This window comes from Pseudophryne corroboree, chromosome 3, assembly GCF_028390025.1.
Source record: "Pseudophryne corroboree isolate aPseCor3 chromosome 3, aPseCor3.hap2, whole genome shotgun sequence".
NCBI lineage: Eukaryota > Metazoa > Chordata > Amphibia > Anura > Myobatrachidae > Pseudophryne > Pseudophryne corroboree.
This window is the reverse complement of record NC_086446.1, coordinates 367,711,640-367,726,035: the sequence shown is the minus strand read 5'-3', so window position 1 is coordinate 367,726,035 and position 14,396 is coordinate 367,711,640. Positions and strand designations below refer to the sequence as shown.

Here is a 14,396-nt window from a genome sequence, read left to right as displayed (position 1 = left end):
AGTCGCAGATTAATGGCAGCCTCTGAGCTACTCACATTTGCCCAGAAGGCAAAGATTCTTTGATGCTCTGTAAATTGCATATGCATCTGCAAACAACTGCAATTTCTCAGATTAACGATCCCTGCTGAATTAGGCCCATAGTGCTCAGATGTACTTTGAAAATGGGATAAAGACCAATTGTACACTGTGGAAAAAAAAAAAAGCATATTAAGGACAGTTGCATAAAACCAATAGACTGAGTGCATATATTTTTCTTATCGTTTATAATTGACCCCCCAGTGACTCTTACTTGGTGAATTAGCGGCAGAGCATTCCCACGCTGTAAGCTCCTGCCTCTTCTGTCCATTCCATGCTAACTCTGCTTTCTAATTATGAAGTATTATTAACTCTTCTTTCTAAGGCTAATGTTTACATTTATATTATTTTGTACAGCAACATTCGCTTTGAAAGGATCCTGCTGGTGTTTTCTATTTTTACACTGTCTGCATTATATATGGCTTTCTTGTTTAGTTCTGTCTGTGCTGCTGCTGACCTCCTGTTACTAATATATCTGCTAATAACAGTATCAGCCCGTCCTCCACAGCATTCAGACATTGCATTGATTTTCACAATTAACCTCAGAGCTGGCTTATTGCTATAAAAACTCCCTGTCCTCCCTTTCCATCCTGACATGGGAGAGAGAGAGCTATGGAAAGAATGGTTGGGACTATATTATTCATTATTACTTATTGCTGTCTCTCCTTTCCTATGTCTGCATCTGGAAGGAATAGAGGTCAACACAAGCCTTTTACAATTATAATGTAAATATTTATTTTAGAATGTACAGTATATATGGGTCTTATATATTCTTATATATGCATGCTCCGAAAATGGTCGTACACAAGTGCAGTGATGCAAAGTTATACGCATTTTAATTGCATCGAACAAAGAGGAGGACTACGATGAAACAAGGTGTTCTTACATATGCCCTCAGTGAGGACTATGCAGACCTGAATGCAAAGCCGGATACACACTGGAGCGATGTGTACTCCAACAATATGGCGACCAACAGGCCCACATATCGTTACCTCGGTACACATCAGAGAGATGTCATGAAGTAAGGAACAACATCTCGTCCTGTCCTTCATTACACTGCTTGTTTAGCCGTGCAGCACAGCAGCCTGGACAATATTGAATGCGTAGATTGGCTGTTGTACAGTACACACTGAGCGATCCAGCCAATATGTCGTTCTGATTCACCCAGTAACAGTATGTCATACTTGCCTACCTAACCCTCTCCATGAGGGAGAAAATGCTCTGTTCCTGGACTCTCCTGGTAATGTATGATTGCCATCACCTGTGGACAAATGAACTAGCTCACCACAGGTGATGGCAATCATACATTACCAGGAAAGTCCAGGAACAGAGCATTTTCTCCCTCATGGAGAGGGTCAGGTAGGCAAGTATGCAGTATGTCAGGTCGAGATTGGTCCATTGTGTACCCAATTTAGGAGAAAATGTGCCTTCTTAGAGGTGCATCTTTTACACCTAGTATAGGACAATTATTATAGCTTAGGTGCAAGTACTCTCTATGTACATATACATCATCATCTATATATGATAATTGTTAAAACAAGCAGGTATGCTATAGATCATAGGTCTGCAAACTCAGCCCTCATTACCCCACACAGTGCATGTTTTGCAGGTCTCCTCACAGAATCACAGGTGAAATAATTAACTCCACCTGCGGACCTTTTAAAATGTGTCTGTGAGTAATTAATACAACTGTGCACCTGCTGGGTTACCTGCAAAACATGCACTGTGTGGGGTAATGAGGACCGAGTTTGCAGACCTATACTATAGATCAGAGCCGGCCATAGCTATAGGCAAACTAGGCAATTGCCTAGGGCATTTGATATGCCCAGGGGCATCAGCAGCTTCTGCTGATTAAAATGATATGCGGCATGCCTATATTCTGTGTGTAGCATTTCATATGCAGATACAGCCGCAGTCGCATACAGAATATAGGCATGCTGTATATCATTTTAATCAGCAGAAGCTGCTTGTGCATCCTAGCCACATAGCAATGCAAATAAGATGCATTTTCATTAAAAAATGTGCCCGACGTTAGCACTGAGGCAAGATTTATGAGGACACATCTGTATCCAAGCAGAGGCAGAGGTCACAGTGTTAGTGGCAGTGTGAGTGCTGTGTGCATGTGAGTGGGTTGGTTGTGCAGTAGTGTTCGGAATATGTGTAAGGAGCATTATGTGTGTCATGTAAAAATGCATTAATGTGCAACATATGTATAAGGGGCACTATGTGTGTCATTATGTGTATAAGGGCATTAATAATGTGTGGCATACAGTATGTGTAACAGGGTACTACTGTATTTGTCATTATGTGTATAGGGGCACTAACAATGTGCAGGAAATGTGTAGGGGGCACTATGTGTGTCATTATGTGTATTAGGGCATTAATAATGTGCAGCATATGTGTAAGGGACATTATGTGTAAAAGGGCATTAATAAAGGTTGTAATAATGTGTAAGGTGCATTATGTTCATAAGGACATTAATAATGTGTGTCATATGTGTTAGGGGCATTACTGTGTGGAATTATGTGTTTAAGGTGCTCTACTATGTGGTGTTGCGTATAGAAAGGGCACTACTGTGTCGTCTAATGTGAATAAAGAGCAATAGGGTGTAGTGTAATGTGAATAAGGCGCAATTCAGTGTGATGTAATGTGAATAAGGGGCTCTACTGTGAGGAGTAACGTTTATAAGGTAAAGTGATACTACTGTGGGATGTAATATGAATTATGGACACTATCGCATGATCAAATGTGAATAAAGTGCAGTACTGTGTGACGTATTTGGAATTGGGGTTACTATTGTGTGGCCATGCCCCTTGCCAGCAAAAACCACACCCCTTTTTGGGGTGTGCGCCAAATGTGGGAACTGTTCCTCTTTAAAATATAGGGTGTACAAACCCCAAAATAAGGACTGTTATGGATGAGGGGTGATGGTGCTGGGAAAGAGGTGCAAGGTCAGAGGCGGAACCAGGGGTGGTGCTAGGGGGCACCAGCCAAAATCTTGCCTAGGGCATCATATTGGTTAGGGCCGGCTCTGCTATAGATGCTCCTGCAGCCACATCTTGGAATGCATTTCATGTTACTTCCAACTCTGCATCAGCTTCTTATAGCAAAACAGTTACTATTAAATGTCAAAGCATTGTTGTTTTTATTGTGTGTAGTTCCCGCTGTCATTTGTGGATTCACAATAGCAATGAAAGGGATAACCGAGCAACCAGGTACGGGGGATGTGTCCTTTATACTGAGCTGTACATACAATTAGAATATATCATTCTTAAATAGTCACACCAGCTCTGGATAATCTAGAACAGGCTTGCGTATGAGCAGGAACAATGGAGGGTGCATAATATGCAAATTTAAAAGACTGCATGAGTTTAATTACAGACTAAGGGGGTCATTCCGAGTTGTTCGCTCTGTATTTTTCTCTCGCAACGGAGCGATAAGTCGCTAATGCGCATGCGCAATGGCCGCAGTGCGACTGCGCCAAGTAAATTTGCTATGCAGTTAGGTATTTTACTCACGGCATTACGAGGTTTTTTCTTTGTTCTGGTGATCGTAATGTGATTGACAGGAAGTGGGTGTTTCTGGGCGGAAACAGGCCGTTTTATGGGTGTGTGTGAAAAAAAGCTTCCGTTTCTGGGAAAAACGCGGGAGTGGCTGGAGAAACGGAGGAGTGTCTGGGCGAACGCTGGGTGTGTTTGTGACGTCAAACCAGGAACGACAAGCACTGAACTGATCGCAGTTGCCGAGTAAGTGTGGAGCTACTCAGAAACTGCTAAGAAGTGTCTATTCGCTATTTTGCTAATCTTTCGTTAGCAATTTTGATAAGCTAAGATTCACTCCCAGTAGGCGGCGGCTTAGCGTGTGCAAAGCTGCTAAAAGCAGCTTGCGAGCGAACAACTCGGAGTGAGGGCCTAAATTGTGACAGCACATTCAGTTAGTCAGCAGCTGCAGCAGCACCAGATGAGCATACTATAGGTGGTATCCTTATGTCTGTAATGAGAATCAGTCATAGGCGTGCGCAGCACATTTTATTAGGGGGTGCACCATCGGAGGGGTGTGTCTAGCACCGCCTTTTGGGCGTGTCTAGCACCATCTATTGTCGGTCAACGCAATATAAAATATCCACCCTTGTACCAATCCTAATAAAGCAGATACATTACACCCCTGATGGCACTCACTGCAGTTACAGTGCTCCTCCTCAGCCTGGTCTGGCTCCCCCTCTCTTTCCCCTGCAAGCTGCAGCAGCTTACTTACAAGTCAGCCACTCACTGACACTGACAGTTGCAGACTAGTACTGCTGCTGCTGGAAAAATGAGTGACGTGTCAATGTTGCTGCCGACCGCCTGCCAGTATTGAATTGGTCTTCCTAAGAGGAACGCTGGCTGCATGCTGATCCTCATCAGTGGTTGGAGGTGGCATAGCATAGAAGGAGAGAGGTGGGCATGTGGCGGGTGGTCGTGCAAGCAGCATGACATAATCATGTCACATCACGCTGTTTTTGTACATGGAGGTGGAGCCGGGAGTTTGAAAGCTGGTGGCAGTGGCACCCTTGATTAACCCATGCTTTCGGTCAGTAATGCAGTCCTGACAGGGTGCAGCGCAGAGGGGACAGTAATCAGCCTGCTCGGCGATCGCTGCATCAGGCATGTGAGATCGGGGTGCCAGACATTAGGGGGTGCCTGTGCACACCAGGCACCCCCCTGCGCACGCCTATGGAATCAGTTGACTATTACAGATTCAATCCAGCTGGGGAGAGTCCGAAGGTGTAATTTATTTCTATTGTGAGTTGCTGCAGCAGATCAGAAGCCATAGGTCATCAAAACGTTTCTTGAACTTGCTATGCTTGAGGTATCGGAGCAATTAATAGAAATTATTATTTATTTATTAACCATTTCTTATATAGCACAGCAAATTCCTCTGCGCTTGACAATAAATACGTTCAGCAGTTGCATCAAGGTATAGTACCTTAAATATACTGTAGAAAATACTACAGTATAAACACTGAGAGTGATAGAAAGAGTGGCATAAGGAGACTGCTAGACATTTTTCCTTTAGTCCCAGTAGACCCAGGTTGCACATAAATGAGAAATCCACAAAGTGCACCAACTAGAGTTTTGACAAGTGATATTAACTATCTAATAATGAATTATTAATATACTGTTATATATAATAAATATTTATCTAGAGTTGATTGTGAAAATGAGTAAAGATTTCATAACTGTTTTATGGTTTAGGGAAGGCATTCCCAACCTCAGTCCTCAAGGTACACTAACAGTCCAGGTTTTAGTGATATCCATGCTTGAGCACAGATGCCTTAATGGGGGAGATTCAAATGTTTGAAAGGACAGTTGGGAGTCAGTTTTTTCCTATCTTATAGACAGGAAAAAAAAGACACCCAACCGACTTTTCAAACATTTGAATTCCACCTAATGTGTGCCTCAGTTATTTTAATCAAACCATCTGTGCTCAAGTCTGGATATCACTAAAACCTGTTCTGTTAGTGTGCCTTGAAGACTGAGGTTGGGACTGCCTGGTTTAGGGTATCTGACTATTTTTCTACCATAGTATGAGATTAAGGGAGAAAAATTGTCCATTTCTATGTTCACCACATTCTTGCTCATTTTACAAAGACAGTAATATCTAATATTGTGATGTATATTGTACATATCTCCCAACAGAACCCATTCCAGGAGGGACAAAATGTTCTGTTCTTGGACTTCCCTCTTGATTGCCCTCACCCAGGGCCGGTGGAAGGTTTCTCGGCACCCTAGGCAAAACTTAAGCCTACCCCCCCCCCCCTCCTTATTCACGTTACATTACAGTAGTGGCTCTTATTGATATTGCGTCACACAGTAGTGCCTCTTATTCACGTTACATCACACAGTAGTGCCCCTTAATCACGTTACATCACATAGTAGTGCCCCTTATTCACATTACACCACAGTAGAGCCCATTTACATTAAACCACACAGTAGAGTCAATTCAAATCCTGCCACATAGTAGTACTCCTTATACACATTATGCCACACAGTAATAGTGCCCCATATAACACTATATGCCATAAAGTAATGCCCCCTATACATTATGCCACACAGCAATGCCCCCTATACATTATTCCACACAGTAATGCCACTTACATTATACCAGATAGTATGAGACGAAAATCACATTATAGCACACAGCATGAGCCGCAATTCACATTATATCACACGGTATGAGCCGAAATTCAAATTATAGCACACGGTATGAGCCGAAATTCACATTATACCACACAGTATGAGCCGAAATTCACATTATAGCATACAGAATGAGCCAAAATTCACATTATGCCACATGGAATGAGATAAAATTCAAGGAGATTGACAGCAGGGAAATAAGGAGAGGGAGAGTGACAGGGAAAGTGATAGCAGGGGCATAGGAACAGGGAGAGTGACAGAGGGACAGGGAAAATGACAGCAGGGACATAGGGACAGGAAGAGTAACAGAGGGACAGGGAAAGTGACAGCAGGGACATAGGGGCAGGGAGAGAGAGGAGAGAGAAAGTCAGCAGGGTAAGCAGTGGCGTAACTTCAGCTCAATTGCCCAGAGGCAAGAAAAATGTTGTGCCCCCCCTTGCAAAAATTTTTTTGTATTTTACTGACTCCTTGCCCTGTGTGAGTGATAACCCCCTTCCCCTGTGTGAGCCATGCACCCCCCCCCCACACACACACACACACACACACACACACACACACTGCTCCTGTGTGAGTGATATCACCCTCTTCCTCCTTTTCTGAGCCATGTCCCCCTTCCTACTGTGTGAGACACAGAGACAGGGAGGGGGAGAGAGACTGGGAAAGAAAGAAAGAAAGAAAGAAAGAAAGAAAGAAAGAAAGAAAGAAAGAAAGAAAGAAAGAAAGAAAGAGACGAGGGAGAGACATGGAGAGAGAGACAGAGATAAGGAGAGAGAGAAGTGAGGCAGAGAGGGAGAGAGAAGCAGAGACAGAGAGAGAGATGAGGGAGAGAGACGAGGGACAGAGGGAGAGGAGGGAGGGGGAGAGACAAGGGAGAGAGAGATACGAGGGAGAGAGGGAGATGAGAGAGATGGACGAGAAAGAGAGTGTTAAGTGCCACGGTCCACGGCGCCGCTCGGTCTGTTTCCGAGCGACGCTGATGGCCGCCGCACCTCCTTCCCTGCCCGCCTGGCGCCTAGCAAAGCTGGGACGCCGTGCGTGCTGAGCCGCCGGGTCCCTAGCAACGCTAGGACGCCGTGCGCGCTGAGCCGCCGGGTCCCTAGCAATGCTAGGACGCAGCGCGCGCTTAGCCGCCGGACCCTTAGCAACGGGGACGCCACTGACTACCGCGTTCCCCGTTGCTTCCTGCCAATCATTACACCTGTTAGCTCTGGTCGTGCAGCAGGGCAGCTGCACGACATTACTAATCAGGCTTCGCTGCAGTTATTGGACCGTTCCTTATCGTTAAGAAGGTCAACCCAGTTGCTTTTCGGCTACGCTTGCCTAAATCACTTAAAATTGGCAATACTTTTCACTGTTCCCTTCTGAAGCAGTATATTTCTTCCAGGAGATTCCCTCGGAAGACTTCCCAGGGTAGACCTCTGGTGGATGTTCAGGGGCAACAAGAGTTCTTGGTGGAGAAGATTTTAGATTCCAAGGTTTCTCAGGGCCGGCTTTATTTTTTGGTTCACTGGAAAGGCTATGGTCCAGAGGAAAGGTCTTGGGTCCTGGATAAGGATCTACATGCCCCTAAACTTAAGAGATTATTCTTTCAGGAATTTCCTCAGAAACCGGGCTTTAGGGGTTCTTTAACCCCTCCTCAAGGGGGGGTACTGTTAGGTGCTGCGGTCCACGGCGCCGCTCGGTCTGTTTCCAAGCGACGCTCACGGCCGCCGCACCTCCTTCCCTGCCCGCCCGGCGCCTAGCAACGCTGGGACGCTGTGTGCGCTGAGCCGCCGGGTCCCTAGCAACGCTAGGATGCCGTGCGCGCTGAGCCGCCGGGTCCCTAGCAATGCTAGGACGCCGTGCGCGCTTAGCCGCCGGACCCTTAGCAACGGGGACGCCACTGACTACCGCGTTCCCCGTTGCTTCCTGCCAATCATTACACCTGTTAGCTCTGGTCGTGCAGCAGGGCAGCTGCACGACATTACTAATCAGGCTTCGCTGCAGCTATTGGAGGGTTCCCTGTTAAATTCTCCCTCACTACCTGGCACAGAACCTGGTGATAGCTTCCTGTATGCTGTTCCTGCCTGGTAACGTCTGTTCCTGGTTAAGCTGTATCTGGTCGATCCTGCTCCCTGTGCTCCCGTGTCCTGGAGTTCTGAAGCCGGTCCTGGGAATCCTTCCTGTCCAAAACGAACCTGTTGGAGTCATCCGTGGGTTCTCGTTACTTGGGGTTCTCTCCCGGTCTGTGAGTAGCGGCTTCTGCCGCGAGTTGCGGCCTAGGCCGCTTAATCCTTGTATTACCTTTGTGTTGGTGGTTTTTGCGGAGGTTTCCGCTTTTCACTGTCCTCCCCAGAACTCGGCGGTGCCGTGTGGGGGAACGGACAGTGGTATCTTTTGTTGTTCTTTTCCTTTGGTGGCGTGCCGCACATATATTTAGTTTCAGGGTAGTTAGTAGCCCCTAGCTTTTGTTTGTTTTAGTTAGAGGTCCCCTTGTTATTATCCTGTCTCAGTTCACGCTTTGTCTCACGCTAAGACCTGGGGGCATCGGAGTTGGGCAGACCTAATCCGCCCTTCAAACGCGGCTGCCGTGGGCCCAAGAAACCATAGTCACTCAGGCGTGAATTGACCACACGGGTAAGACAACGGAGGTAGGGTGCTAGGGGCTATTCTCGTACCACTCCTTAGTTCAGCCTCGCGTCCTGGTGCTCTGAACTCACCTCGCAAAATCTCTCCAGTTCTGAGCATCAGGAACGTAACAGAGAGAGAGACAGAGAGAGACTGATGGAGAGACAGAATGAGGGAGGTACAGAGACAAGGGAGAGACAGAGATGGGGAGAGAGGGGCGAGGGAGGGGAGAGAGAGACAAAAAGATAAATGCAGAGACAGGGAGAGAGAGAAGCGAGGGAGAGAGATGCAGAGACAGGGACAGACACAGGGAGAAGGAGAGAGACAGGGAGAGACGAGGGAGAGAGACAGATGGAGAGAAAGAGACGTGGGAGAAAGACAGGGAGAGGGAGATAGTGATGGGACACAGAGAGGGAAAGGGAGAAAGAGAGACAAGGAGAGAGAGCGAGATGGAGAGAAAGAGAGACGCGAGAGAGAGACAGGGAGAGGGACACAGAGATGGGGAGAGAGAGAAGCCAGGGAGAGAGATGGAAAGGGAGAGAGACAGGGACACAGACAGGGAAAGGGAAATAGAGACAGGGAGAGAGAGACGAGGGAGACAGACAGGGAGAGAGAGGAGGAAGACAGACAGGGAGAGACAGATGGGGAGAGAGAGAAGCGAGGGAAAGGAGGAGAGAGTGAGAGGGAGAGAGAAGCAGACAGGGAGAGAGAGAGACAGAGGGAGAGAGACACAGAGACAGGGAGACAGAGCCGGGAGACAAAGAGAGACAGGGAGAAAGAGGGAACAGCACAGGGTGAGGTGCATGGAACCTTTGCCGCACTGCGGGACTCTGGGTGATGAAGATGGGCACCAAGGGTGCCACACACTGACGCTCCTCCTCCGGCTGTGATCTCACCTCTAGAGTTTCCTGCACAAGAGCCGCAAAATATCTGCACAGTCCACACTTACCCTTCCTCCTTTTCCGTCATGATGCTCGCTGGTAGTTGCGTTGCGGCGCTTCTTCCGGCCTCGCTATCCGGACGATGTACCCCTCTCTCAGTCAGGAGGCTGGTCGTGGGGGCAGCTCCTCCCCGTGTCCATGGTCTCCGCTCTGCTCCTCCCGCTAATGTTCCCTGCCTCCCCATGTCTCGCTTATTCTGCAGCGCTCTCAGCTCTAAGGAAGCCACTGAACGGCAGTGAGTGGGTCCTTTTATGTGTCCCCATCCGAGAGGGGGTCTTTTAGTGACCCCTTTGCCCTGCTGTGGTTGGTGGCACAGTGGGTCCTATGACCGCGGTGCTACTATTTCAAATCTGTCGCGGACCGGCAGCCAAGCAGGAGCGGTTCGCTGCAGATTTGAAATAGTAGCGCCGTGGTCAGGAACGAGAGCTCGGTGCGGCAGAGGTCTTCAGACACAGTGCTTGAAGAAGTCTTCTACATCTACATGGATAGTGAAACTGGTAGCCCAGGGGGTCCCATATTCTGTCCTTGAGCATATACATATATATATATATATATATATATATATATACACATATATATATATATATATAACATGCTTCTGTGTTCATTCTGAGGACGGGGCTTGCTGCCCCGAAACGTTAATGAATATATCCAGTTTTTCATCATATTATCTCTGAGTGCCGTGTTTATTGGATTCATATCTCTTCACTCATTCTGGCACCGGAGGAAGTTGTTCTTTGATTTAGAGTGCCGGCTGACTTTGGAAATGTATATATATATACACATATATATATACATATATGTACATTTCTGGCGTGGACCGGCACTCCCACTATTGAAGAACAATGTGCCCCGGTGCCCTCTGGTACAAATAAGTAAGACGAAAGGCAATGAAGCAGTCAACGGCACTCAGGGTCTTGTTGTAGCAAACGGGTGTATTGAAAAAATCACTACATGAATCCCAATGTTTCGGGACAAACACGTCCCTTTGTCAAGGTGAATAACAAGTGAAGAGAAGAAAAGAACATACCTTTATACCAAGAACTGGAGGCCCCTCAAGTGCTCGTGCGTCCGGCGTCGCCCGCTGCTCCCTGGCGAGACCCGGCGTCTTCCGCTTGCGTCATCCAGCGGCGTCCGCCGGTGCCATGGAGACCGGACAACGCCGGTGCTCCGCGTGACGTGCTATAGTAAACAAAAAGAAGAAACAGAAAACAGGCACACAGATGCTGTGATTGATGGTGCTCCTTACCAAAACCTGTTCTGGCCATGTTGGTCGGACCAAAAGAGTGTCTACATCATGTTGTAAAAAGTGTATACTTTGTGCTCTAGGGCAGGAATAAACCTTTGTACATTATAGGTGATGTGAATACGTCTGAGAGCAAAAATAAATAAATAAATACATGCTAGTAGGGCAGGTGAGTAGCCCTGCTGTGATTGGTCCAAATGGAACCGCGGTGGTCAGTGACGGTAAAGTGAACATGAGTGTGAGTGCTGTGAAAGTAAGTTGAGTGAAATGAATAAAAATCATTGCGTATAAGAGGACTGTAGCCTGCTCATGTGGTCCGTCTGTATGGCCAGTAAGTAACAAGGTTAAATACAATGATTGAAAAGTACACAGTTATAGAAGTGATAAGGGTGCACTTAGGTTAAAAAGAGTGCTAAAAGATGTCCCGGGTACCGAAAAGAAAGAAGCTAGAGGGCAGAGATTGGTGGAAAAAACAGCACATCACTGTCTAAGAGTTGTGGCTAATAATTTTCTAGTCAAAATGTCCAGAGTTACACTATAGATAGATAGGGGCAAAGATTCCCAGTACGGGAAATTTCTGGTCTAGGGCGGGTTTCTTCTACACCTCCTGGATCATCCCGTTCATTTCTGCAGGAACAAATTCCACGGCATCAATTCGTTAAGGCCTTTTGGACTAATGGTGTCAAGCTTGAAGATCCATTTGGCCTCAGTACGCAGCAGTTTTTTCTCCCTGTCACCGCCTCTTATGGATTTGGTCACATGATCAATCAGAATAGCGAGGCATTTCGCTGAAAAAAGACACTCCATCAACGACTTCAAACATATTCTGATTGATCATGTGACGGACGGACCACATGAGCAGGCTACAGTCCTCTTATACGCAATGATTTTCATTCATTTCACTCAACTTACTTTCACAGCACTCACACTCATGTTCACTTTACCGTCACTGACCACCGCAGTTCCATTTGGACCAATCACAGCAGGGCTACTCACCTGCCCTACTAGCATGTATTTATTTATTTCTTTTTGCTCTCAGACGTATTCACATCACCTATAATGTACAAAGGTTTATTCCTGCCCTAGAGCACAAAGTATACACTTTTTACAACATGATGTAGACACTCTTTTGGTCCGACCAACATGGCCAGAACAGGTTTTGGTAAGGAGCACCATCAATCACAGCATCTGTGCGCCTGTTTTCTGTTTCTTCTTTTTGTTTACTATAGCACGTCACGCGGAGCGCCGGCGTTGTCCGGTCTCCATGGCACCGGCTGACGCCGCTGGATGACGTAAGCGGAAGACGCCGGGTCTCGCCGGGGAGCAGCGGGCGACGCCGGACGCACGAGCACTTGAGGGGCCTCCAGTTCTTGGTATAAAGATATGTTCTTTTCTTCTCTTCACTTGTTATTCACCTTGACAAAGGGACGTGTTTGTCCCGAAACGTTGGGATTCATGTAGTGATTTTTTCAATACACCCGTTTGCTACAACAAGACCCTGAGTGCCGCTGACTGCTTCATTGCCTTTCGTCTTATACATATATGTATATATATATATATATATATATATATATATATATACACATATATATAGAACATATATATTTACACATATATATACATATACGTATATATATATATATATATATATATATATATAACATATATATATATATATATATACACATATTATTGCTGACTGTGGCTGGGACTGTTTGTCATACTGTATATGGTCATACTGTCATATGTCATACTGTATATGCGGTATAGAGCCGGCCAGGGTCAGGTAACTACAAGGGTGCCAGGAGCAGGAGGGCGGCAAACAATTGGTGGCAAACAGCGATGGGTGAAGGAGCATGGAATGCCGGGGGCAGCAATCGGACCTCCCTGCCTACGGCTGCAGGGGGAGGAGGGAGAGAATGATGCTGCTGCCTGTCCGTATTTAGGACACAGCAGCATCGCGCTGCTGCTCCTGCTTGTTGCCGGGGTCCATCAGCAGAGGGGGCGCGGCAGACGCAGCTCACGCTGGCCGGGGGTGACTGATTGTGGCTGGTCAGACCCGCACTGCGGCCGCCGCTAGCCGGCCCTGCACATGATTTTTAGGTAAAACTAATTCAGGAGGGGTGTGCCGCCCTCCAGTGGCTGGCATTCATAGGCAGCTGCCTAAAGCTGCCTAATGGTAGCGCCGGAACAAGAAGAGCGACCGTGCACCGGTATGTTATGAATTGCAAGAATTGTAAGAAACCAACAAATGGACAATTATAGTATTGGAAAGGAGATTTAAGCCTTTCAAAATGTGGTCCCTATTGGTGGTGCGCCTAGAGCTAGAAAGTACAGATACTAACGAGAGGAGAGAGAGAAAGCTCTTGTGTGGGCGCACTCTTGAAGAAAGAAGAAAGAATTCTTCAGTTATTGATCAACAATTAAAAAATTATTACCCCTCTACGATCCAAGAAAAGGTGTAGGCATAGGAAAGACGTGAGAAAATATAAAATGTTCTGGTCTGTTAATCACACGAGAAGGATTAGAAAGGCTGCAGACACTTGATAGTCTGACACCCGTTTCTCCTGACCAGTACAGATAATCTGTATTAATGAGACCGACCAGGGAGGTCAATAGTGTGTCTTAGAGAACCACTTAAATCTGGTTAATACTAAGCAGTTGAGTATTCACCTGTTATTCCATATTGTGCAGAATTAGAAATATCTATATTGACATGATCTGGACGCGGCAAGGATAGAAAGAAGTTTTTGAAAGAACAAATAGTGGTGATACTGCTGTTGGTGTCCACCCTTCAAAAGAAGGGGAATAGTCCCTACTCTACAACACCAGGTATTCCCAGGGAGTCTCCTCTCAAGGTACTGACCCGGCCCGACGCTGTTTAGCTTCCAAGATCGGACGAGATCGGGCATTAGCAGCGTGATATGATAGTAGAGAGGCTATCTACCAATGAGAGTGCACCTATATGAAGATGGTAGAGTAGAGATTTAGAAAGATAAAGCCATATAGTGTGTAGATCTGCTTTCCACGTTAGGCAGGGTGAAACAATTGTCACTCAGTGGCAAAGTACATCCTAGGATCGTGGATGAGAGTCTACGGAAATTAGTAAATAGTGAAAAAAGAGAGAAAAAATGTTTTTTAGAATTTGGACTAGTGGTTACTCTCCCTGAGGGAAAAAAACCTCATCACAAAATATGCAGCATCAGGTAAATTAATACATGTAGGTATAATTCGCACATATGTATTCCTTTTTGTGCAAGGCAGAAAAACATTGTTTTTAGAAAAACAACCTAAAGGGTATAGCACCCTGCATACATAGGGAATGAAACAATGTGTACAAAAATAAGTATA

General features: G+C 46.2%; 1 pseudogene; it reads right to left on the bottom strand.

Moving 5' to 3' along the window:
* Positions 1 to 13,862: 13,862 nt before the first annotated feature.
* LOC134893783 (5S ribosomal RNA) lies at positions 13,863 to 13,981 on the bottom strand (annotated as a pseudogene).
* Between the last annotated feature and the right edge of the window lie 415 nt (positions 13,982 to 14,396).